Source organism: Mustelus asterias, chromosome 13 (genome assembly GCF_964213995.1).
Source record: "Mustelus asterias chromosome 13, sMusAst1.hap1.1, whole genome shotgun sequence".
NCBI lineage: Eukaryota > Metazoa > Chordata > Chondrichthyes > Carcharhiniformes > Triakidae > Mustelus > Mustelus asterias.
Genome location: NC_135813.1, coordinates 95046586 through 95071596, shown reverse-complemented (window position 1 = coordinate 95071596; position 25011 = coordinate 95046586). Strand labels below are relative to the sequence as shown.

General features: G+C 42.4%; 1 protein-coding gene across 3 annotated transcripts in view; it reads right to left on the bottom strand.

Annotated features, from left to right (window-relative positions):
* LOC144502902 (coronin-1C-like) overlaps positions 1-25011 on the bottom strand; it is a 189877-nt gene that overhangs the window by 119567 nt on the left and 45299 nt on the right. The window lies entirely within an intron of this gene.

Below are 25011 nucleotides of genomic sequence, written 5' to 3'. Positions count from 1 at the left end.
CGATCATTTGACCCAACAGGTCCATGATGGGATTTATACCCCACATAAGCCCCCTCTGGCCATTCTAAAGCAAATCCCATCATCATAACTATTTTATTCCTTCCTCTCTCATGTGTTTATCTAGCTTTCGTTTCAATACATGTATGCTATCCACCTCAACTACCCACTGTGGTAGCAAGTTCCACGTTTTAACCACTCTCTGGATACAGAAGTTGCCTCCTGAACTCCGTATTGGATCTTCTGAGACTATCTTCCATTTATGGCCCTTAGTTCTGGACTTTCCCACAAATGGAAACATCTTATCTACGTCTATTCCATCAAGCCCCTTTATTAGCTTGAATGTTTCAGTTTTTTTTTTCTAGAGAAGCAAGTCTTGATCTGTTCAGCCTTGATCAGTTTTGGTATCTCCTGTGGCAATCAGTCTATGAATCCACGGCATGGTGGCACAGTGGTAGCAGAGAGCCAGGTTCGATTCTGGGCGTGGGTCAGTGTCTGTGCAGAGTCTGCATGTTCTCCCCATGTCTGTGTGGCTTTCCTCCCATAGTCTGAAAGACATGCTGTTTAGGTGTATTGGCCATACTAAATTCTCCCTCGGTGTACCCGAACAGGTGCCGGAATGTGGCAACTAGGGGATTTTCACAATAACTTCATTGCAGTGTTAATGTAAGCCTACTGTCACTTATAAACTTTAAACTTTTAAAAATGTAGCTGGGCCATCTGAAAGTGTTAATCAACAGGGTTTGCAACTCAGCACTTGGCCATTTTCACAGGATACAACTTCTTCCTCACGACTAGTTGTGCAGGTGAATCTTCTTAAAACATTCTTGTATGTCAAGCTATTTCACAACAGAACTAGTTCAGGCAAGCAAGACATGATAACAGTCAACTTTCTCTCTCCACTCCCTAATTGCCCTGCTCCCCTCCTTGCACCTCCCCCACCCTACCCCTGACAAAACTACAGACACGCTTAAATATTTGCAGCATTCAAAAATTCAAGCAGGACTTGCCAAGGCAGACAAGAAAAAAGTGACTCGCTTGTTGACAGGACAAGCACATGCAACCAGGCAGATAACATGAAAAGAATGCTGAACATTTCCCTGCATGTTGCTGCCAATACAAACAACTTCATACTGTTTCAAACCAAAAACTGAACAGCTAGAAACATGCCAAATTAATTCTAAACTTCGAATGCAACTTCTGAAACCTTTCCTTTTTTGTTTTCTAAAGCCTAGAACTAAACATTTAAAACACCTCAATCTATTCAACCTTCCGTCCTATTTCATCAACCAACCAACTCAAGAACAGCTTCTTCCCTGCTGCCATCAGACTTTTGAATTGTCCTATCACATATTAAGCTGATCTTTCTCTTCACCCTATTGGTAACTGCAATACTATATTCTGCACTAAATCCTTTCTTTCTCCCCTATGTACTCTATGAATAGTATGTTTTATCTGTATAGCACGCAAGAAACAATACTTTTCACTATCACAATTCAAGTGACAATAAAAGTAAAATAAAAAAGTTTATTTATTAGTCACAAGTAGGCTTACATTAACACTGCAATGAAGTTACTGTGAAAATCCCCTAGTCGCGCCACACTGGCGTCTGTTTGGGTACACCGAGGGAGAATTTAGCATGGCCAATTCACCTAACCTGCACATCTTTGGACTGTGGGAAGAAACCAGTGCACCCAGAGGAAACCCACGCAGACACAGGGAGAACATGCAAACTCCACACAGACAGTGACCCAAACCAGGAATCAAACCCGGGTCCCGGGCGCTGTGAGACAGCAGTGCTAACCACTGTGCCACCAAATCAATTCAATTCCATAGCACTCAGTCACTTTCATGAATCTGACTATTTTATTAAGGAACATCACCCAATCCTTGCTGAACATCTACACAAACATGTCTTCCAACTGTGGATAACTGGAAGCAAAAGCCATTATCAATTTTGCCTCCTTATCCTACTTGAATGGAGCCGAGTGCTCTTAGTAGCCTCATGATCTCAGAATTTAAATTAATGTTACAAGCTTCAAGTACATTTGACACTTGGGGATGTGAGACAATCATTTAACTTCTGGAAACACACATTTTCTTGCATCTCATGAGTGACTAGTGCCTGCTGAATTATATCCCAACACAAGTTACTGTCTCTTTGTACAAAACGTAGATAGACTAGAAGGGAAAATTGCCAGGTGCTGTCATAAATCAACTACCAGTTGGTTAATTCAACACAGTAACTGGTGATTAGTGAAACATTAAAGATGGTAGCCCCCATTCTTTTGTTCCTTTTTCCCATTGAATTGGTTTGGCGGCACGGTGGCACAGTGGTTAGCGCTGCTGCCTCACAGCGTCAAGGATTTGGGTTCAATTCCTGGCTTGGGACACTGTCTGTGTGGAGTTTGCACTTTCTCCCCGTGTCTGCGTGGGTTTCCTCCGGGTGCTCCAGTTTCCTCCCACAATCCAAAGATTTGCGGGTTAGGTTCATTGGCCATGCTAAATTGCTCCTTAGTGTCAGGGGGACTAGCTAGGGTAAGTGCATGGGGTTATGGGGATAGGGTCTGGGTGGGTTTGTGGTTGGTGCAGACTCGATGGGTTGAATGGCCTCCTTCTGCACTGTAGGATTCTATGATTTCCTCTTCCAAGAGATTAGAAATATCAAGATAAAACAAACTACAAAACCTGGAACACTCACTTCCTTGACACCCAATGGGATAATTTACTAAACTTATTTTGCTCTGAAAAGCAGATTTTGACACCAGTTGCTGTTAAAGTCCATCCATGTCCTTCTGTTTGGTGATGCTTCTGGTCAGGGAAGGAAGCAGGAAGGACTCCAGATGTGAGACTTTTATTGAGCTTTCCCCAAACAGTGAGGATGAAGAAAGGCTGGATAAGTGCCAGCAACTTGTCAATTTTTCATTTTTTTTTTTAAATTCCCTTGTAAATTCACAGTTCCTCTTTAGATTTTCAGGTACAAAAATGCATTGCAAAAATAAATATTTAGCAAACACGTCCATCAATATCTGTTATATTAACATGCTTGAATTTAAAAATACAACCCAACTTTGTGGGTTATTAAAACATTTTATTACACCATTACCTATGAGGAGGCCAGGACAAATAATGTACAGTAAACACTCACAATCCAGTCTGCTCCATTTTATTCAATCAGGGGCATTGCAGCATGACCTGCATTTATTGCCCATTCCTGGTAGCCCTTGAGAAGGTGGTTAACCCCTGCAGTCCATATGGTGAAAGTACTCCCACATTGCTGCTTGGACAGGGCAAGCAGAGACCTCGAAGACGAGGATTTGGAAAAGTGATGAGTACAGGGAGCCAATGTGACAGAAGAGCAGGACTCAAGGACAAGGGCTTGATAGGGTAGATACCAGGAGGATGTTTCCTCCCTTGGGCGGGGCTAGGGGACCGTTGAAAAAATAAGAGATCTTTCTTTTAAGATGGAGATGTTAGAATGGGAAATTCTCTCCTGCAGAGAAGTCTGGGTCATTGAATTTATTCAAGGCTGAGTTAAGCAGGTTTTCGATTGGAGAAGGGAGGCAGGGGTTATTTGGAGAGGGGGGGTGGGTGGGGGAGAGAAGAGAGAGAGAGAGAAGGCAGGCAGACAGAAAAGCAGAGTTCAGAGCACACGAGATCAGCCATGATCTTATTGAATGGCAGAACAGGTCTGAAGGGCTGAATGGCCGACTCCTGCTCCTAAGTCCTATGTACTGATGACAATATGGACAGCAGAGCACTGGATAAGTTAGAATTTTATTGGCGGCAGTGGGGTGGAAGTGAAGGTCAGCATGAGAATTCAAACAAATGGGAGGTTGGATAGAGACAAAGATTTTCAAATCTCTCCACTTTACTTGAACACATCTCTCCAGCTATATCGCCTGGTCCACTCCCTTTCTCTGAACTCTGGCTCATTACCTGACTCCTGCTACTGCTGCCCTTTATGTGCAGTAAATCCCAGAACACCAGGTTAAAGTCCAACAGGTTTATTTGGTAGCACAAGCTTGTGGAATGTTGCTCCTTTCTCAGGTGAGTGAAGAGTTGCATTCACAAACAGGACATACATAGACACAGACTCAATTTACAAGATAATGGTTGGAATGTGAGTCTTTATAGGTAATCAAGTCTTTACAGTACAGACAATGTGAGTGGAGAGAGCGTTAAGCACAGGTTAAAGAAGTGTGAATTGTCTCCAGCCAGGACAGTTAGTGAGATTTTGCAAGCCCAGGCAAGTCGTGGGGGTTACAGATAGTGTGACATGAACCCAAGATCCAGATCGAGGCCATCCTCACGTGCGCGGAACTTGGCTATCAGTTTTTACTCAGCGATTCTATGTTGTCGTGTGGCCACCTTGGAGAACGCGTACCCGAAGTTCAGAGGCTGAATGCCTGTGACTGCTGAAGAGAACACTCCTGCCTGGTGATTGTCGAGCGGTGTTCATTCATCCGTTGTCGTAGCGTCTGCATGGTTTCCCCAATGTACCATGCCTCGGGACATCCTTCCCTGCAGCGTATCAGGTAGACAATGTTGGCCGAGTTGCAAGAGTGTGTACCGTGTACCTGGTGGATGGTGTTCTCACGTGAGATGATGGCATCCGTGTCGATGATCTGGCACGTCTTGCAGAGGTTGCTGTGGTAGGGTTGTGTGGTGTCGTGTCACTGTTCTCCTGAAGGCTGGGTAGTTTGCTGCGGACAATGGTCTATTTGAGGTTGTGTGGTTGTTTGAAGGCAAGAAGTGGGGGTGTGGGGATGGCCTTGACGAGATGTTCGTCTTCATCGATGACATGTTGAAGGCTCCAGAGAAGATGTCGTAGCTTCTCTGCTCCGGGGAAGTACTGGACATGTAGTACTGGTGTGTAGTACTCCACACTATACTTAAGACTTGATTACCTATAAAGACTCGCATTCCAACCATTATCTTGTAAATTGAGTCTGTGTCTACGTATGCCCTGTTTGTTAACACAACTTTTCACTCACCTGAGTAAGAAGCAACACTCCAAAAGCTTGTGCTACCAAATAAACCTGTTGGACTTTAACCTGGTGTGGCGAGACTTCTTACTGTGTTTACCCAGTCCAACGCCGACATCTCCACATCATGGCTCTTTATGTGGCCAATCTTCAGTGGTGGAAGTATGCATGGACAATCATAATAGTGATGAAAGTTCAGAGCTTTGTCCAGGATTGATAAAGACAGGTTTCACATTGTCTAGTTCAACCTCAAAGAACAGTCCTGGGGAGGAATGGAAGCAGTGACAAGGGAGAGTTTGTATCAAGAGCCAAAAACAGGTTTCTCATAGCAAGCTGATAGAGGCTCTGCCCCATCCACAAGGTCTTGGGGCTGCGTGGCTTCTGCTCTTAAGTTCTATGTTCCCATGTCTTGGATCAACTAAAGCAGGATTTGCAGAATTGAAAACTGCCCATCTACTTGGAGGTATGGCAAATTGGACGAATATACTGGCACAGATGATTTCACAAAGAGCTATTCACAAGTCTGGCTATGACAAATCAAATGCTAAGTGTTTGATACCTTGTTGCTGTAGGAACCACAAGAGGTTATCTAAAGATAAAAGAGTGCAATGTCAGGCATGGATCGAGAGATTGCACTTGAGGCAAGTGGAACAGAACTGACCATCTTCAATCCCTGCATCAACAATCAGCCACAATGAATTATTTATCAAATCTTTCCACTTGCTCTGAAGCACAGGTTTACTGCAAGCCCCTGTCTCAAAATAATACTAAGAATTTACAAAATACCATTACGACTCCACTGCAATGTTTAGTGAGGTAAATTAAAATGTCAACATGGACAAGGCAGGCCATTTGTATTGACCATGATCAGTGTTTGTCCATATATAACCACTGTATTACCATACATATTACCCTTCCTAATACTTTGGCTAAACTATTTCTACATCACCCACAAGATACTTAATGCACTTATGCTTACACTTAGCATATGTAATCATGTATTTATCTATACTGAACATCTGTCACTGTTCTGCTCATTTGTAAGATTAATTCACAATTCCAAAATCCTCTTGAAGTGCTAGCATCTCTAAAACATGAATATTTGTCGCTTTACCCAAAATAAGTCACAAAGACTGAAGAGTTTTGAATTTAGGACAGCTACTGCACAGCTTTCTCGCTGTGAAGCCAAACCATGCAGTATTGCTTTGACATATGGCATTGCATCACATCTTTGGTCATGAAAGACACTCACTGTACAGGCACCCAAATGACTCATTGGAAACTGCATCATTGACTACAGACTGACTGCTCAATAAATATGATGAGCCATTATGAGCCATCACTTCAAAGGTCATTATCCTGGTTTTCAAATCTTGTGCCCTTGAGCAATCCTCTTCAGCCCTATTTCCTACTCCACTCCTCTAACTCTGGATTACTACACACTATTTCTGCTCTGTATATGGCTTGCCTTTCAGTCGCTCCATCACTGCTCTCTGGAACTCTTCCAAAGTCACTTACTTTTCTACCTGCACTTTTCTCAACAGCTTAAAAAGCTTTGATCACACCTTTTTTTTGTCTTGATACTTCCACTTGGTATTCTCCTAAAGACCTCAAGACTGTGTGCGTGTGAAGAGGAAATAGAAAGGTAACCTTTTTGATTCATTCATATGATGTGGGCATAGCCAACATGGCCAGCATTAAATGCCTATTCTTAATTGTCCTTATGGGGTGGCAAGCTTCCTTCTTGAACTGTTGCAGTTTGTATGGCGTAAGCACAACCAGTGTTGTTAGGAAGGGAATTCCAGGGTTTTGATCCAGCAACGATGATGAAATTGCAAATTAAGGTCAGGATGGTGTATGACTTAAGAGGGGAACTTGCAGGCAGTGGTGCCCCCATGTATCTGTTCCTGGGTGTCAGTGTTTGGGAGTTTTGAAGATTGCAAAATGAGCCTTGGTGAATTGTTGCAGCCTTCCTAACAACACCGCAGTTTGTAGGTGGTACACACTTCAACCATGTTGCACCAGTGGTAGGGGGAATGAATGTTTGACTTTCTAAATGGGGTGCTAATCAATTGGGCCCTTTTGTTGTAATTGGTGCTGAAATTCTTGATTGTTGTTGGAGCTGTACTAATCTAGGCAAGCAGAGAGCATTTATCACAACCTTACACGGTGCCTTGTGAATGATGGACAGATTCTGGGGGTCAGGAGGGGTGTTACTTACTGCCAAGTCCCTGCGCCTCTGACCTGCTCTTGCAATCAACAGTATTTATGTGGCTGGTCCAATTAAATTTCTATTCAATGGTGGAGATTCAGTGATGGCAAGGGGAGCTGGTATGGTCAATGTTAAATTTGTATCGGACCTTGGTTAGATCACACTTAAAAAGTGCAGCGCACAATTCTGATCTCAATAATATAAAAAAGGACACTGAAATATTGGAGAAAGTGTAAAGCTGTTTCACAAAGATGATAGCAAAACTGGCTGAATATACTTAGAAAAAGTTGAACAGAAAAAGCTAGAAAGAAGAAAAGCTCTGAGTGGGGGGTTGTGGTGACCTGACAGACTTTTAAAAAGTAGGAAGAGGTTTGATAGGGTGAACGAGAAGATGATCCCCTTATGGAGACCGCCAAAACAGGAGCCATAACTATACAGTAGTTACTAATAAATTAGACAGTGAATTCAGGAGAAGTTTAGAGTGGTTAGAATATGAAATTTATTTGAGGTGAATGGAACAGATGTACTTCAGAGGAAGCTAGATAAGTGCTTGAGGTAGATTGGAATATGATGATGGGGTTCGATGAAGAGAGGTTGGAGGAGATGGTGCAAGTACAAATCAGTATCTTGATGCTTGTATATTCTAAGTGACCAGTGGGCCAGACGTTGAAGGAACTGAAATTAAAAAGTCATACAGGAAGAAAATGAGCGGATTTTTACATCTGTTAGTTCAACCCCGATGCTGGTTTTGCGGTAGGTGAGGTCACTGGCTCTCACCACAGAAACAAAACCAGGTACAGAAGGTGGTTTTGATCAGTTTTTAAACAGCATATTGCTTCAACATACAACAACACTCCATTCACTAAGGTAATCATAATATTTGCATACAAAGGTTATAAAGTTGTTTTCCAGTAGTACAATATAATTCCAATCCTATGCTTTGCATAAGGTCTATGTTCATGATAAAGTAATTGGAAATATTTCAGTTACGACTAAGAATGTTTTGATCCACAACCACTTCTGGTGGTAGATTTGTGGTGCAGACAGAGGATGCTGCAGTCAGTTTTAAATCACGTCTTTACTGTAAGTAGCATTTCGACAAGTGGAATCCAAAAGGAACTTTCTTTCATACTTGGGTGACGGAGTCAGGATGTGGTACAAATAGCCACTTCATGGCATCTACTGTCATTTTGCTTTATTAGCAGGAACACCTGTGCATGATAGACCAGATGGAGAGGAGGGAAAACAGCAGCAATGCAGCCCAGAATGTTTTCCCACTAGCGTAAGGGAGGTGGAGGACAGTTTCACACCTGAGATTCTGGTATGCTGTCTTAATCGTGTCCTGACAGGAGAAGTTGCTCCAAAAGAGAGAGAAGTTTGGCACTTTCCCACACCTGGCAAGGCAGAACCACAGTAGCAAGAGCCAAAACATCAGTCTGTTGCACAGGTTCTACTGCTGGAAGTGCACAATTGTAGACATCAGGCAAGAGAAATGCTGAGCTCAGCTGTGATAAATCCCCCTCTCTTCCCATCCCCTGACTAAACCACTCCCAGTCATAGTTGAATACCCTGCCAAAGGTCAGCAACAAGATATCAGAGCACAACCACCTCAATAGAGAGTTGTTTTAATTATAGGGAAAAAATTAAGAACAGTGGAGGGAAGGGCAGTGGACGGAGGGAGAAACCATTTTCACCAGTAGTATTCCCTGCTGGACAAAGCCACAACTTTGCTCGTGTAGCTGTCATAAATGCTCATCTTGATCATGAAATATTTGTTAAAACCACAGGACATTGCTATACTCAAACCAAAAGAAAAACAGAGTGCCAACCACTGTGCCAACATGCCGCCATGGTGGCACAGTGCTTAGCACTCCTGCCTCACAGCGCAGGACCCGGGTTCAATTCTGGCCTCGAGTCACTGACTGTCTGGAGTTTGCACGTTCTCCGTGTCTGCATGGGTTTCTTCCGGGTGCTCCAGTTTCCTCCCACAGTCCAAAGATATTGGGTGAGGTGGGATTGACCATGATAATTCCCCTGACACTAAGGGGCAGTTTAACAGGATAAATATGTGGGGTTACAGAGATAGGACTCGAATGGGATTGTTGTCAGCGCAGGCTTGATGGGCTGAATGGCCTCCTTCTGCACTGTAGGGTTTCTATGAAATATGAGCTTGAGTACTCAGAAGCTCCAACAGCAAGCAAGAGGGTGAGAAATTGCGACTTGTGAGCGAGTATATTTAGATTTCCTAACTTTTGAGAAATGAAAAGTGATCAGTGACAGTGCTACATGAGGTCGAGATGCAATTTCAGAGCAGGGAGAGCAACAGCTTCAATATTAGAATTTGCTGCCTCAGCTACCACTGCCATCAAGTGCACTGCACTTTCTAACTTGTTAGTGCTGCTGCAAACATCCATGAGTCTCTCGCTCTCAGTCAGGTAAATATGCACATCTCAGTTTACCATTAGAGGATTATGCAAATACTCAACTTTGCTTCCCTCGGTAATGTACAACACACATGTGAAACAGAGCACGTATCAACTCAGGGATGCTTGCTAAGACGAGGATAGTTATTTTTGGATCTGTACTAATTGTCTCTTGATTTCACTGTTACTGCTCCCTCCACCCCCAACACATCCAAAACCACGGTGCATTGAGTAACACCTGGGTATGAAAAGGTAGGATTCTTCCAGTATGTTTGGAGTGAGACAAATGATTTTTTTGGGGCAGGATGAAACTACTATACAAGGCCATTTAAAAAAAATATATACTTTTCCAATTCAATCAAATCAAGTCCAATTCAGAGTCTCAACAAGTTGAGACATTTCCGATCCAAGCTGACAAGACAGGGCCTCCACTCCTGTCTTGGGCCTGATCTACATGAGCCAAGCTGATTGGAGTAGCTGCAGACTCATCTCCTCCAAGGCTTGATCTCATTTGCATCTTAGCCAAAAGGCTGAGATGCCGCTTTTAAAAATTGCTTCAAATGAAGCTTAAATGTAACCCAATGACCTCAACCAAGTGCAACCTGTCCATACTACACTTGATTTTAGCTGAAAGGCCATTGTCTAAACAATACTGAGCATACAGAGTCATACAATGCAGAAAAGGTCCTTCGGCCCATTGAGTCTGTACCGGCAAAACTACCACTAAAGTCACGCTCCCATTTTCCAGTACTTGCCCCATATCCTCAAATGTTATGATGTTTCAAGTGCTCATCCAAAGACTTTATAAAGACTTTATAAATAATTAAAGAACTTTTCCATGATATTGAGTTGTATAAACAAACCCACATTTTGTCACAAGAGAAAATCCATAATAAATGGTCTGCTCAGGGTAATGCTGTGCTTTGGATTTAAGTGACTGTGGAAATTGAATATGAGAGTTTACTTGCTCCAATTAATCCTTTTCATTAACACCTGAGCAAAGAAAATAGACAAGTTTGCACAAAACTCCACTGTAGCAGAAGTTAGAACAAGTTTGTGACAAAGCCTAAATGCGAGGAGAGCAAAAATTTGCATAGATGTAAATAGAAACAATCCAGGTTCATGGATGACTGGTGTCAGTTTAGTTCCTTGCAGCAGTCCTTCCAGCCAGTAACTCCTAATGAGGTCTCAAGGTCCAGTCAAAATACTCAAATGTGGCAATTTCTTTTTACACAGTGAAAAGCTCTGACAAAGTGAAAGAAAATCTAGTATGGAGTGGGTTAAGAGTTGCACTGGAAATACTGCGTCTCATTTTGAAACTGCTCTGCACAGGGCTCAATTAAGGATTCCTGTTGTTTGGAATTAAGATGCTTAGAGACAAAGAAAACATTCGGCCTAACTCCACAGACTATGATGTCATGTTCAGTGTGCATTTTTAAAGCCATGGGAATGTGCAGAAGGTACCGCATCGCCACAAAGGTACAAGAATTGACAAGACCGAACAATATCGACAGCTTCAGGTTCATTCCATTTGCTTTCCTTCCTTCCCTCTGGATTTTTGCTGGGTGGAGTTAGCTCAAAATATCTCAGAATAATCTAATCTAAGTTCCTTTGTAATATTCCAGGATAATCTGATCCAATTTCCCTCGAGGAGCAGCTGACTTCCGCAATCCTGTGCAGCTTCATTGAGAAGATTTTGTTCAAATGCCAAAAGCCATTACAAAAATCAATAGCCTTTGCATCCAATCAACTAATTTGACATTGATGCAACATTACCGAAACAAAGCACTGCACAAAGCCACAAGGCAGTGTAAAGAAAAGCTGCAATACCCAATGGTTCTGTATTCAAATGAATTAAGCTTCAGGGAATATAGATGGAAGCTCAAAAAATATTTTAAGCTTATTGCTGGCATTTCGTTTATTGTTGCTTCCTGAACCCCACCCAAAACAGAAAAATTTGAACTGCTCAGTCATTCATGGATCTCAGCCAGACCAACCATCTCAAAACAGCAGCAACTGAGGTTAACCCCAATCGAAAAGAATAGCATGGAAGATGACAGTAAACCCGTCACGCCTGTCCCTCGAGAGAAGCTACCCGGGAGAAGGATCTGACGCCTGTGGCCTCTGCTATATACGACATCTGAAGCACTCAATTAAAAAGCAGACATGTAGTAAAGCCTGTCTGACACTGACAACTAACACAGCTTCAGTCTTCCTGCTCCCAAACGTGCATCATTTTCTTTCCATACAACACACACTTCAGTAAAAGACAACTCTTCCATTTGTTGGATGCTTTTTAAAGTATAAAACACAATCTACATTGTTGTTTTGCAACTGCAGGAAGGTACTAAAAAAGTAAAATTCACTGTCAGAAGTCTTGGCTGGAAATTTTCTGTCCTCATTTGCGGCTGGGACTTTCCAGTGTCGCGAATGCGTTTTTGGCTGGAACACCAAATTTTCTGTACTAGAGAATCCCGCCCTATCTATTAGTGTTGCTTCTAGCAGATGAGGTTCTGCAATTTAAATATAAGCATTTTTCTTGCTTGGTTTCTTTCCTAGTTTTTTTTATGGGTGGTATGGTTCTTCCTCCGTATCCATTTCATAATCCAAATCTCAGTAAATGCATCCTTACCCAGAACCTTAGGCTGGAGGGTATATGGCTAGCCTCACACTTGGAACTAGCAGTACTGTATTTGAGCCAGACAGGAAAGATTAAGTGGTACATGCACAAAAAAAATGACAAACTAAAAAGCTAAGTTTTAAGAAGCGACTGGAGTTATGGAACATTACAGTGTCAGCCTTTAAATGTTCCTTGCAGAGTTGTTTCAAACTATAATTATAGAACTCACTCCCAGCAATCACATTCCACTTACAGGTAAGGAAGGCCACTTGAGTAATCTCAACTGAATCAATCAAAATCCCAACCTCTCTCCACTGCATCATCCAACTGTTTTAATTCCAGGGGTTTTCACCACCACAATTCAATAGGCTGATGACTGTAACCAATTCCTTCACTTCTAAACTTATCTCTTTTACTAGCTTGAATATTTGTCACCTTGCTCTACTTTCAGATAAGAAATAGCATCTCAAGTTAGTTTATCTCCGTTCAACAACTTGCAATGATATAACACTTTTAACACATTCCACAGGAGCGCAAAGTAAAGTTGACATCGAGTCATACAAGGTGACAATAGGATAGGTTTGATCAAAGTTTTAAGGTGCATTCCAAAAGAATGAGGGAACTAAAGAGGTTTAGGGAAGGGATTCCAAAGCATAGGGTCCTGGCAGCTGCTGCCACAACTGTCATGGGTGGATGGTCAAGAGACCTCAACTATCTTCTATATATTTTTTAACATTTCCCTGATACCCCTTTTCCCAGCTGAAAATAACCCAAGTGTCTCCAACAAGGGGCCCTACACTCAGGATCAGCTTCATGTCTTTCTCTGCACCACCTTCAGAAGTCGTGTCTTACTGAGTACAGTTGAACTCCATATCGAAGGTGCATAGGACTTGAATACCACCTCCTTGACTTTCATTCTGCAGTCCTGTTTATGCAGTTCAACAATAAATTGGGTTTATCAATTGATACTCTGCATTAGTTGGATGCGATTGACACATTGGGGTTTTCTAGCTTCATCCATAGCTGCCTCAACACTCTTCACAGAGTCCATGTGTTGCCCATTTCTCCTTCCCATGGACAACACTTTACATCTATCTGCATCAAATTTCATTTGGTCAGCACATCTCCTGTAATGACATTTCCTTCACACCAATAGTTATCGCAGGAGTGCACAATGTTCCATCCTTGGCATCCTCTGATTGCTTGTAACCATGCTGCCCCTCAGTGTGGGGTCAGCTTCCATGTGTATGCAAAATCTACCTCATCGTAATCTTGCTCAACTCCACAAGGCCAACTTGCTGTGAATGTGTCAGAGTTTGCCACAACATATTAATGGAATGACAGATGCAAGTGTTCCTTTTTTCAAAGTCAAGAGGGTTACATCAGCAGGTGGAGACAGATGTGGACTGTCTTAGCAACTGATAGGTTAGGTTAGGGGATTTAGAGTGAATGGTCAACACAGCATGGCATAGCATAGCATTATGATGGACTGGATGTTAAACAAGCACTCATGGAGGGAAGGAAGGATGGAGGAGGTAAAGGTGTGGAGTGTCTTGTGGTTTGAAGAGGATGTATTTCGATATAGTGGAAGATTTATGTGGGGGGGGGGGGTTTGAAGGAGAAAATGCAAGGAAGCACAAGCACAGCTTTTCCTACTGTAAAACTCCCACAGCCAGCTGCAGGAGCATTTTATCTTGTATAAAACATGCAAGCCCTAAATTAGTGTGTCAGCTCACAACAGCACTAAGAAAAAACTACTTCAGCACAAAGCTATTGTAAATGGCCTAATCAGTGGTGATCATTTCAAACCACGTCAGCACACAAGCATACTAGTTTCCCAAATCAGAAAAGCTCCTTCTCAACAGCAGAATACAGCACGTTGCTTGTCACGCACAGTTTAGAGCATGGATGAGGCAGGAAACCAGAGGGATAATTTCCATTATCACACTTTCTACATCTCCCTGCCTGCACCAGTAAGTCAATTCTAACAAATTCCACTCTGACGCGGAGATGCACTCCAATCCTGTTCCCAGTGAAAAGCTCAGTAACAGAACATGACACTGAAATCAGAGGGGGCGGGTCCCAGATTTGGTCTGCAGTAAGTTAGCTGATCTCAGTTGAGGCTAAGTGCTACACTTGACCTCACTACCATCAGTGGGGGAGCAGCGAAAAATTAGCTAAATCTTTTGCTCCAGATTGCTGTCTAGGGACCTCCCACCATCTAGAGTTCTCTCTCGTAAACCACTCTGTCTTCGCTTTCACTTTGAATATCAGCAGGGAAAAGAATCAAGATGCAACTAATGGGAAATAGCCCCATTATCATTCACTATCACATGAAGAAAGATACGGGAAGGAGGAAGGAATGACAGGCCAACACATTTAGCACCTTTTAAGGACAGGAAACCTTTATTTCCTCGAAGTTACACAGAGTACGGGCCTGCCATCAACTACTTCAGCTGACCCAAAACACTCCCTTGGCAAGCAATTACCTACCTCACAACTGATTCACAGGCTTAGTGGTTTATGACTTCACTAGGGTGGGGACGCTATGAAAAACCTGCTAACTGCCAGAGCACTAAAGTAAAATTAGGACTTTGAGAAAAACAAATTCTCCTCTTGTGTTCTGTGCTGCATCCCCACCCGGCACCAGAGCAAGAAAATCTCCAATCATCCATTCAGGTAAAAGTTAAAAACAATCATCTTGATTAACTTGTCTCTAGCAACAATCAATAGTGAACCAAGAAAGGAAATTTGCACCATTGTTGCAGGAAAATCATAAGCAAAACAGAAAGTGAAGTGTAATTTTTGTTGGAAGTGCGAGAGCTAGTGTATGCAATTGGGGTTGCCACTGTGCACCATAAGACATAGGAGCAGAATTAGGCCACTCGGCCCATTGAGATCGAGTCTGCTCCGCCAATCATGGTTGATATTTTTCTCATCCCCATTCTCCTGCCTCTTCCCCATAACCCCTGATCCCCTTATTAGTCAAGAACCTATCTATCTCTGCCTTAAAGACACTCAATGACCTGGCCTCTACAACCTTCTGTGGCAAAGAGTTCCACAGATTCACCACTCTCTGGCTTAAGAAATTCCCCCTCATCTCTGTTTTAAAGGATCGTCCCTTTAGCCTGAGGTTGTGCCCTCTGGTTCTAGTTTTTCCTACTAGTGGAAACATCCTCTCCCCGTCCATTCTATCCAGGCCTCGCAGTATCCTGTAAGTTTCAATAAGCTCCCCCCTCATCCTTCTAAACTCCAATGAGTACAGACCCAGAGTCCTCAATCATTCCTCATATGACAAGCTCTTCATTCCAGGGATCATTCTTGTGAACCTCCTCTGGACCCTTTCCAAGGCCAGCACATCCTTCCTTAGATATGGGGCCCAAAACTGCTCACAATACTCCAATTGGGATCTGACCAGAGCCTTATACAGCCTCAGTAGTACATCCCTGCTCTTGTATTCTAGCCCTCTCGACATGAATGCTAACATTGCATTTGCCTTCCTAACTACCGACTGAATCTGCACGTTGACCTTAAGAGAATCTTGAACAATGGCTCCCAAGTCCCTTTGTGTTTCTGATTTCCTAAGCATTTCCCCATTTAGAAAATAGTCTATGCCTCCATTCCTCCTTCCAAAGTGCATAACCTCTCACTTTTCCACATTGTATTCCATCTGCCACTTCTTTGCCCACTCTCCTAACCTGTCCAAATCCTTCTGCAGCCCCCCCTGCTTCCTCAATACTACCTGTCCCTCTACATATCTTTGTATCATCTGCAAACTTAGCAATAGTGCCTTCAGTTCCTTCCTCCAAATCATTAATGTTTATCATGAAAAGTTGTGGTCCCAGCACTGACCCCCTGAGGCACACCATTAGTCACCGGCTGCCATCCTGAAAAAGACCCCTTTCTCCCCACTCTCTGCCTTCTGCCAGTCAGCCAATCCTCTATCCATGCCAGGATCTTACCCTCAACACCCTGGACACTTAACGTATTCCAGAAATGTGCCACAAAAATCAATGGGATAGGCAGCCAATTAAGCCGAGTTTACACTGTGTAAGGACACCGGGAGAACTAACTCTCTGTTCCTTTGTGCAGTGCAATGTCTACGGGACAGGGATGTTTGTTTATTTCCTTGTGAAGGGCAAAACCCTCAGTCGGTGCATAGTCGCAGCTCTACAGGTTTTAGCTGTTCTGACAGCTGCATAAATACAGTATTTTAAATCTGATATGTAATCTTTCCTTGTCCTGATAGATTTTAACCTGCTGCTACATCATTTCTCATCAAACCTCTGATTTGATGCACAGACCTGAAGCCACAGACTTCTACACGTACTGTCAGCTCAACTTGTTACAGGGTGTGCAGCTGATCAAAGTCTGATAGGAGTGGACTAAGGGAGCATTTGTAAAAATTGGGTGGGTGTTCAAATATAAATGTACACACATACAAAGTTCGAATATATTCACTTACACCACCTGCTAATGCCTCCTTCTTTGGTGCTTCATTATTTTTTTTAAGTAGATCACATGCCGTAATACGTTTCATTCTGTTAAAGGTAGTGTACAACTGCACATTGCTGTTGATGTATAAGAAACTTCAAACAATCCAGAAATCTGTGGCACCAAGTCCTCACCCATACAAGGCAAAGGAAGAAAAAGACTTGCAGTTACATAGATCCTTCCAGGAACATTAGACATTTTAAAGAGCTTTAAAGCCAATTAAGTACTTTTGAAGTGTAGTCACTGTTGCAATGGAGGGAAATGTGACATCCAATTTGTGCGCAAGTTCCTAAAACATTAATAAGATACACGACCAAACAACCAGTTGAGGCATATATATTAGGATACATCCTGATATTCTTCTACCAGGATACTAGAAGAGCTCCCCTACTCATCCACAAATATACAGACACCAGAGAGGGCAGGTGGGGCTTTGGTTTAATCAGAAACATCAAATCTCAGTAACTTGCTCAAGTATAAGTTTGCAATTTGTGCTCAAATCTCTGGATTGGGACTTGAACCTAAAACCTTCCGACTTAGACAAGAATGCTACCACTGAGGCAAGCCTGACAGGTCCAGTCCACCTATATCCACCCCAACCCCCGCCCCACACCCCAAAGGAAACACGGCAAGTAGTAGCAAAGTAATCACTGGTAAAGGGAGAGGCAGAATGTTAATTGTGTGTTAGATAATGCATTCACTACCCCATGTTCTATCAGCGCCTAAATAAATAATGGCGTTGTGTTGTGTTAATATAACTGAATCACTTCTGCTGGGAGCTTTCAAGTCATGTTTCAACTGGATTTTGGACCATGGATTTTCCCTGAAGTGCCTAGACGCACTGCAAACCAAGTTAGAGAAAAACACTGGCCCCATGGTGTCTGAGCTGCTACTACCACCAGTGCCAGGAGTGCTGCAATGGACATGAGCACAGTGACGTAAACAGAATTAAATAGGGCCTGAAAACATTAAATCAAACTTACTGAGGTCCTAATGTCATTCTACTACTTTCACTGTCTTGAATACCTCTGGAAGAATACCGAGTTCCAAAGCAGATCTAGACTTGCTGCAGGCAAGGCTAATCATTGATACAGGCTGAAAGCAGAACACAAATTATTCCAAACATCCAGTGTTTTAAACCTTCCGTGAAAAACAGTGGATGGGATCAGTGCCAAATAGTTTTAATCTCTCGTCCCAGCATTACTCGGAATGTTCACAGCAAACAAAATGCTTCAGTTAAACAAATGCCTATTGCCCTCTCCAGCCAGCCTGGGGCAAGATACCGGTAATAGTAATGCTCCAATGCAACAAGAAGTGTTTGGGTGATTACTTTCCTGAAGACCTCCTTTCAGTCAGCAAGCATAACCTTGAGCTTCCGGTTGCTTGCCATTTTAATTCCCTGTCTCTGTCCCACTCTGACCTCAGCCTCCTACACTGTTCCACTTATAAACTGTTAAATCTTCAACTTCTTCCAGGTCTGACGAAAGGGCATCAACCCGAAATGTTAACTCTCATTTCTCGCTCCACAGATACGACTGAATCAGAGTATTTCTAGCATTTCTGTTGATATTAAAATTTCTCCCTTTAGCTTACTCTTGTTAACCATTAGCTTGCTGTATTAGTTTTGCACCAGACAGTTGTCAATTTTATACATTTTTAGAATTGAATTCCTTTAGACCAAATTCAACAAACTTTTTCAAACTGTACCACCAGTGGCAGCTGTGCCTTCAGCTGGCTAAACTCTGAAATTACCTCCCTAATCTCTCCCTCTCATTCTCTCCTCCTTTAAGACATAACTCCAACTGCTTTTTGGATCGCCTATCCTAATATAACCTCGTTCCTCATGTCAATTGCTGTTTAATAACACTTGAAGTATCCTGGGATATTTTACTGCTTTAAAGGCACTATATAAATGCAAATTGTTCCACAGGTTAGCCCAGTGGTGGGCAAATTGTTAGAATCAATCCTGAGAGATCGGATAAATTGTCACTTAGAAAGGCATGGACTAATCAGGGAAAGTCAGCATGGCTTTGTTAAGGGAAGGTCGTGTCTTACAAATTTGATTGAATTCTTTGAGGAAGTGACAAGGAGGATTGATGAGGGTAGTGCAGTGAATGCATTCTACACAAATTTTAGTAAGGTATCTGACATAGTCCCACATGGCAGACTGATCAAAAAATAAAAGCCCATGGGATACAAGGTAATGTGGTGAATTGGATCCAACGTTGGCTTAGTAACAGGAAACAGGGCCAGGTGCAGGAAGATGGGATTAGAAAGGACAGCTGAGTGTCACTGGGTCAGCATATGCTAGATGGGCTGAATAACCCCTTTTTATGCTGTATCATTTCTTTGGTTCAATTGTCCACTGCCAAATTTGCTCTTAGTTCGGGGTCAATTGTGGACCAGTGAATAAGAAAGCCAAATTTGGGAGTGTAAATGCAAAACCATTTTCAATTAAGAAACCAAACATTGCAACGAGAGGGGGAGAAGTAGGAGCCTGAAAAAGTTTTTTTTGCCTTGGGTGGACGTAAAAGATGCCATGGCGCAGTTCAGTAAAAGGGGGAGAGAGAAAGAGTTCTCCTGGTGTCTTCAATCATTTTGCCTCAACCAAGAGCTAACAGTGATGATCTGGTCATTTATTTAATTGCTGTTGTGAAACTTAATGATGCACAAATTGGTCGCCACAGTTCTTACAACAGTGACCGGTTGTAAAGCACTTGGGGACATCCTGAGACCACAAAAAGCGCTGCATAAATGCAAGTTACAAAAGGATGGGTTGATTTTCAAGTTTAATTTATTATTAGTCACAACTAAGGCTTACATTAACACTGCAATGAAGTTACTGTGAAATTCCCCTAGTCGCCACACTCCAGCACCTGTTCGGGTCAATGCACCTATCCAGCACGTATTTCAGACTGTGGGAGGAAACCAGAGCACCCAGAGGAAACCCACGCCGACATGGGGAGAACATGCAAACTCCACACAGACAGTGGACCCAAGCCAGGAATCAAACCCAGGTCCCTGCCGCTGTGAGGCAGCTGTGCTAACCACTGTGCCACCCTTGTCTGATTGTCTGACTTATTCATGTTTATTTCAATTGACTAAATCAAGAATGATGGTTATACCTGCAGCAGCACTATTTATATCGTCACTGACCAAAAACAACAAAGTCTCTCCTTTGGTGAGACTCCGAGGTATCAGCTCTCTTTGAATTCCATCACATTGGACAGTCAGGATTGGCGCCTACGGTAGCAGCGTACCGAACCAGCATTTTTAAACCATTGAGAAAAATAAAAGGATGGCAAATATTAAAAGGCTTGAGTTACATATTTTCAGAAAGATTTTAAGAATTGGACTTTAAACAAAGCAACCATGTAATTACACTTCAACCGACTCCAGCTCAAATCTGTAATTAATTTAAAACATTTCAGAGAGTGTGGTAAGAAACACTATAGAGGCAAATTCAGGAATCAGTTATAATCTATCCCTCGTCACAGTGAATAAGGATACTTATAGTGTTTTATTTAATTAAAATATTTAGTCATTTCTGCAGTCTAACAATGAAGCTCATTCTATCATCCAATGACTCAGTCATACTTAACTGGTAAATTAAAGTCACTTTTAAATGGACAACAGAAAAGGTCAATTCTTATGCAAATATAGAACAGTTTATGTCCATGTCATCATGACTGCACTGTGCTTTAGGCTTTTCAGTTGAGGATCCAGAGCTTCCTCTTAGCAAAGAAAAGGGAGACCCAGTGGAAACACTGGACATTCTTGGCAGCTCAAAACAGTGCACATATTATGCAGCGATCGCCAAAGAGCATTTTGAAACTGAAAACAATGAAAATATTATTTCCATTTTGTAACTCAGGATTATTTCCATTTTGTAACTCAGGATTGAGTCACTCATACTTCAGAGTGGCCAAAAATAGTGGAGAAACAAGTGATTGGGAAAAATTTAAGAAACAACAAAGAGAGACTAAGAAAGCGATAAAGAAAGGAAGGATAGACTATGAAGCTAGGCTAGCAATTAATATAAAAAATGATAGTAAAAGTTTTTATAAATATATAAAAAGGAATAGAGTGGCTAGAGTGAATGTTGGACCCTTGGAGGACGAGAGGGGGGAGTTAATAGTGGGAAATGAGGATATGGCTGAGTCTTTAAATAAGTTTTTTGTGTCGGTCTTCACGGTGGAGGACACAAATAGTTTGCCAAATATTAACGATAGAGGGTTGGCAGCAAGAGAAATACTTAATACGATTAATGTTACCAGAGAGGCAGTGCTGGGTAGACTAATGGGACTGAAGGTGGACAAGTCCCCGGGTCCGGATGGAATGCATCCCAGGGTATTGAAAGAAATGTCAGAGGTAATAGTGGATGCGTTAGTGATTATTTATCAAAACTCGTTGCATTCTGGGGTAGTGCCGGTTGATTGGAAAACGGCTAATGTTACGCCGCTGTTTAAAAAAGGAAGGAGACAAAAGGCGGGTAACTATAGGCCGGTCAGCTTAACGTCTGTAGTAGGGAAAATGCTGGAATCCATTATTAAGGAGGAGATAGCAGGGCATCTGGATAGAAATGGTTCGATCAATCAGACGCAGCATGGATTCATGAGGGGAAAGTCGTGCTTGACGAACATGTTGGATTTTTATGAAGATGTGACTAGGGCGGTTGATGGAGGAGAACCGGTGGATGCGGTGTTTTTGGATTTCCAAAAGGCGTTTGATAAGGTGCCCCATAAAAGGCTGCTGAAGAAGATTAGGGCACACGGAGTTGGGGGTAGTGTGTTAAAGTGGATTGGGGACTGGCTATCCGACAGGAAGCAAAGAGTCGGAATAAATGGGTGTTTTTCCGGTTGGAGGAAGGTAACTAGTGGCGTGCCGCAGGGATCGGTACTCGGGCCGCAACTGTTTACCATTTATATAGATGATCTGGAGGAGGGGACGGAGTGTAGGGTAACGAAGTTTGCAGACGACACAAAGATAAGTGGAAAAGTGAATCGTGTGGAGGACGGAGAAGATCTGCAGAGAGATTTGGACAGGCTGAGTGAGTGGGCGAGGATATGGCAAATGGAGTATAACGTTGAGAAATGCGAGGTTATACACTTTGGAGGAAATAATAACAAATGGGATTACTATCTCAATGGAAACAAATTAAAACATGCTACCGTGCAAAGGGACCTGGGGGTCCTTGTGCATGAGACGCAAAAGCCCAGTCTGCAGGTACAACAGGTGATCAAGAAGGCAAATGGGATGTTGGCCTATATTGCGAGGGGGATAGAATATAAAAGCAGGGATGTCTTGATGCACCTGTACAGGGCATTGGTGAGGCCGCAGCTGGAATACTGTGTGCAGTATTGGTCCCCTTATATGAGGAAGGATATATTGGCATTGGAGGGAGTGTAGAGAAGGTTCACCAGGTTGATACCGGAGATGAGGGGTTTGGATTATGAGGAGAGGCTGAGGAGATTGGGTTTGTACTCGTTGGAGTTTAGAAGGATGAGGGGGGATCTTATGGAGACGTATAAGATAATGCGGGGGCTGGATAGGGTGGAGGCGGAGAGATTCTTTCCACTTAGTAAGGAAGTTAAAACTAGAGGACACAGCCTCAAAATAAAGGGGGGTCGGTTTAAGACAGAGTTGAGGAGGAACTTCTTCTCCCAGAGGGTGGTGAATCTCTGGAATTCTCTGCCCACTGAGGTGGTGGAGGCTACCTCGCTGAATATGTTTAAAGCGCGGATGGATGGATTCCTGAGCGGTAAGGGAATTAAGGGTTATGGGGATCAGGCGGGTAAGTGGTACTGATCCACGTCAGATCAGCCATGATCTTATTGAATGGCGGGGCAGGCTCGAGGGGCTAGATGGCCTACTCCTGCTCCTATTTCTTATGTTCTTATGTTCTTATTTGGTCAATTTGAGTTTCTATTCGGAACAGGTTTAGCTGGTAATGATCACAGCTAGGATAACAGTTTGTAAAAAAAAAATCAATGAATTGGCACTTCTAACGTTTCAAGTAAGAAGAACACTGCTTCACGTGGAACACAGTGCCGCAGGACAAGATCATCCCAGGTCTGTGTAGTATTTGCTGATTGAGCAGGGAGACACACACACAAGCTGTGTGAAAGTGCATATCCGTTTACATTGATGTAAATAGAGATATTTCAAAATTGCATTATGGTAACAATGGGTAGCCTGGAAACAGACAATTGGGACATCAGTATGTCATAGGTTTATGGCCTCAAGCCATGGCATAGCAGTCATCCACTGGGGGGAAAAATACAGGGATTCTCCCTCCAAATCATTAACCAGAAACCATACTATGTGACAGATTAAGACACTTTGGTTGTGCTGTCAAATAACCAGTCAACATACATGGCTGTCTTCCAGCAAGGAATCAAATTAAAATTTGCACTTTTAGGCTTTAACTCAAATAAAACATCCCAAGTTGTTTTGCAGGGACAAGACAGAAGGACGACCTGAGCAATAAGTGAGGGTACCCGAATGTGCGGACACAGATTTTCAGAAGGTTTGTGATGCAGATCGGTAGTGAGGCAGTGCATTTCAGGAGAGAATTCAGAACAGGGGTACAACTGCAGAGGACACTACCATTAATGAAACAAGTGACACAAAGTCGAGAACGGTAGGAAGAGCACAAGGTTAAGACAAAGTTGCCTAGGTGGAGTAAAACAAGACCATAGAAAGGAGTGAAAAAGAGGGCAAGAATTTTCAAATCCACATAGCAGGGAGCTAGGTTTGAGCTGCAGTAGAAAGTTGGCAAGAAATAAACTGGGACAGACAGGATCCATCAGAGCAGACAGAATGCAAGAGGTCTGAATTAAGAGGTTTAAAACAAGATTGCTGAGGCATCCCATGTTAATGACTAAATAACGTGAATGTTGATTCAGCTTTCATTCAAATTCAGTAATCCCAAGCCAATCTCTCTTCTTCCTCAACTCCCTCTATTCTTACAGTAAGCAATGAAAATGGCATCACTAATGAGAAAAAAATCACATCAAATGGACTCCACAGTAATTAACTGTTGATTAAATTTGTAGCTTTTTATCACATCCCTTCAATGTGTACACTGCATACAGCCTCTGGCCAATTACAACACAGCTGCCAGTTAAATATTTTGAACAAAAAGCCAATTTACAATGTATATACACAAAGACTTCAATCTCACTTCAGATGTCTGTTCTAGAACTACAAGAGCAAAGCTCAAGAGGTTTCCTGTGTCATCTGGACTCCAGAATACGATTGCCTCCAGCCATTACCCTACATAAATCAAGCCTCTAATAAGGATACAATAAAGCATTTAAATTTAAGCTCTTTTAGAACTTTCTTAAAATGTTAACAGTTTGGCCACCTCGAATGTCATGCAAACATCAGGAGAATAAATCTCGATCGGAAAAAACGATTAGGCCAGCTGTCTAACTCAACACCCCATGTTAATCATGCGGAACTCTGGATACAAGGTGATCTGGTCTGCTGGCATCCCAGCACTTAGTCTAGAAAACTACCGAGTGGCAATATAGCTCATGGGCCCTTTTATGCATGTGTATGCTTTTAAATGCAGTAAATTAGCAGAAACTCAAACCACAACAAGGATGAGGGCCAACTACATACCCAAACTCTTACAGTTCAAAAAAACACACCAGTTTAAGTACTCAAATTCTTCAACCCTTCTGTAAAGGCTTTCCATTCTTCAGATTTATCCCTTTTGATTCATTAGATGTTACATTAGATGTTAACAATATTTTTTTTTAAAAACAGTACAACATTTTAGTACAAGTAAATATTAAATGGGTGCATTGACATTCCTGACCATTTCCCAAAGCCAGTAAGAAGTCTAACCCCAGTTTACCCCAGTCCAACACCGGCATCTCCACATCATTTCCCAAAGCAACAGATTACAGATGTAAAAAAAAAACAAAAAAATGTGCTGGGGTTTGACACAAATTAAAAATCGTTCTATAAATGATGAATCACATAAAGTATGCTGGTTATTAAAGAAATGCCCTTTCCTTCTCAGCATCAAGCTGCAATTCATTAACACCAATGATCTAAACTGCACATTAAATCCAATTTTAGATAGACAGCAGTGAATGCAACAGATTAAAATGCACTTCCACCTCAACCTTCAATAGCATTTTACCCTAAAAAGGTGGGGTTTTTTGGGAGGGGGGGGGAGAAACTAGTCCCCAAAGTGCCCCCACCAATAATTCCCCATCACAAAATCCAATGTGCCCCCACCCCTCCCTATATCCTCACCAA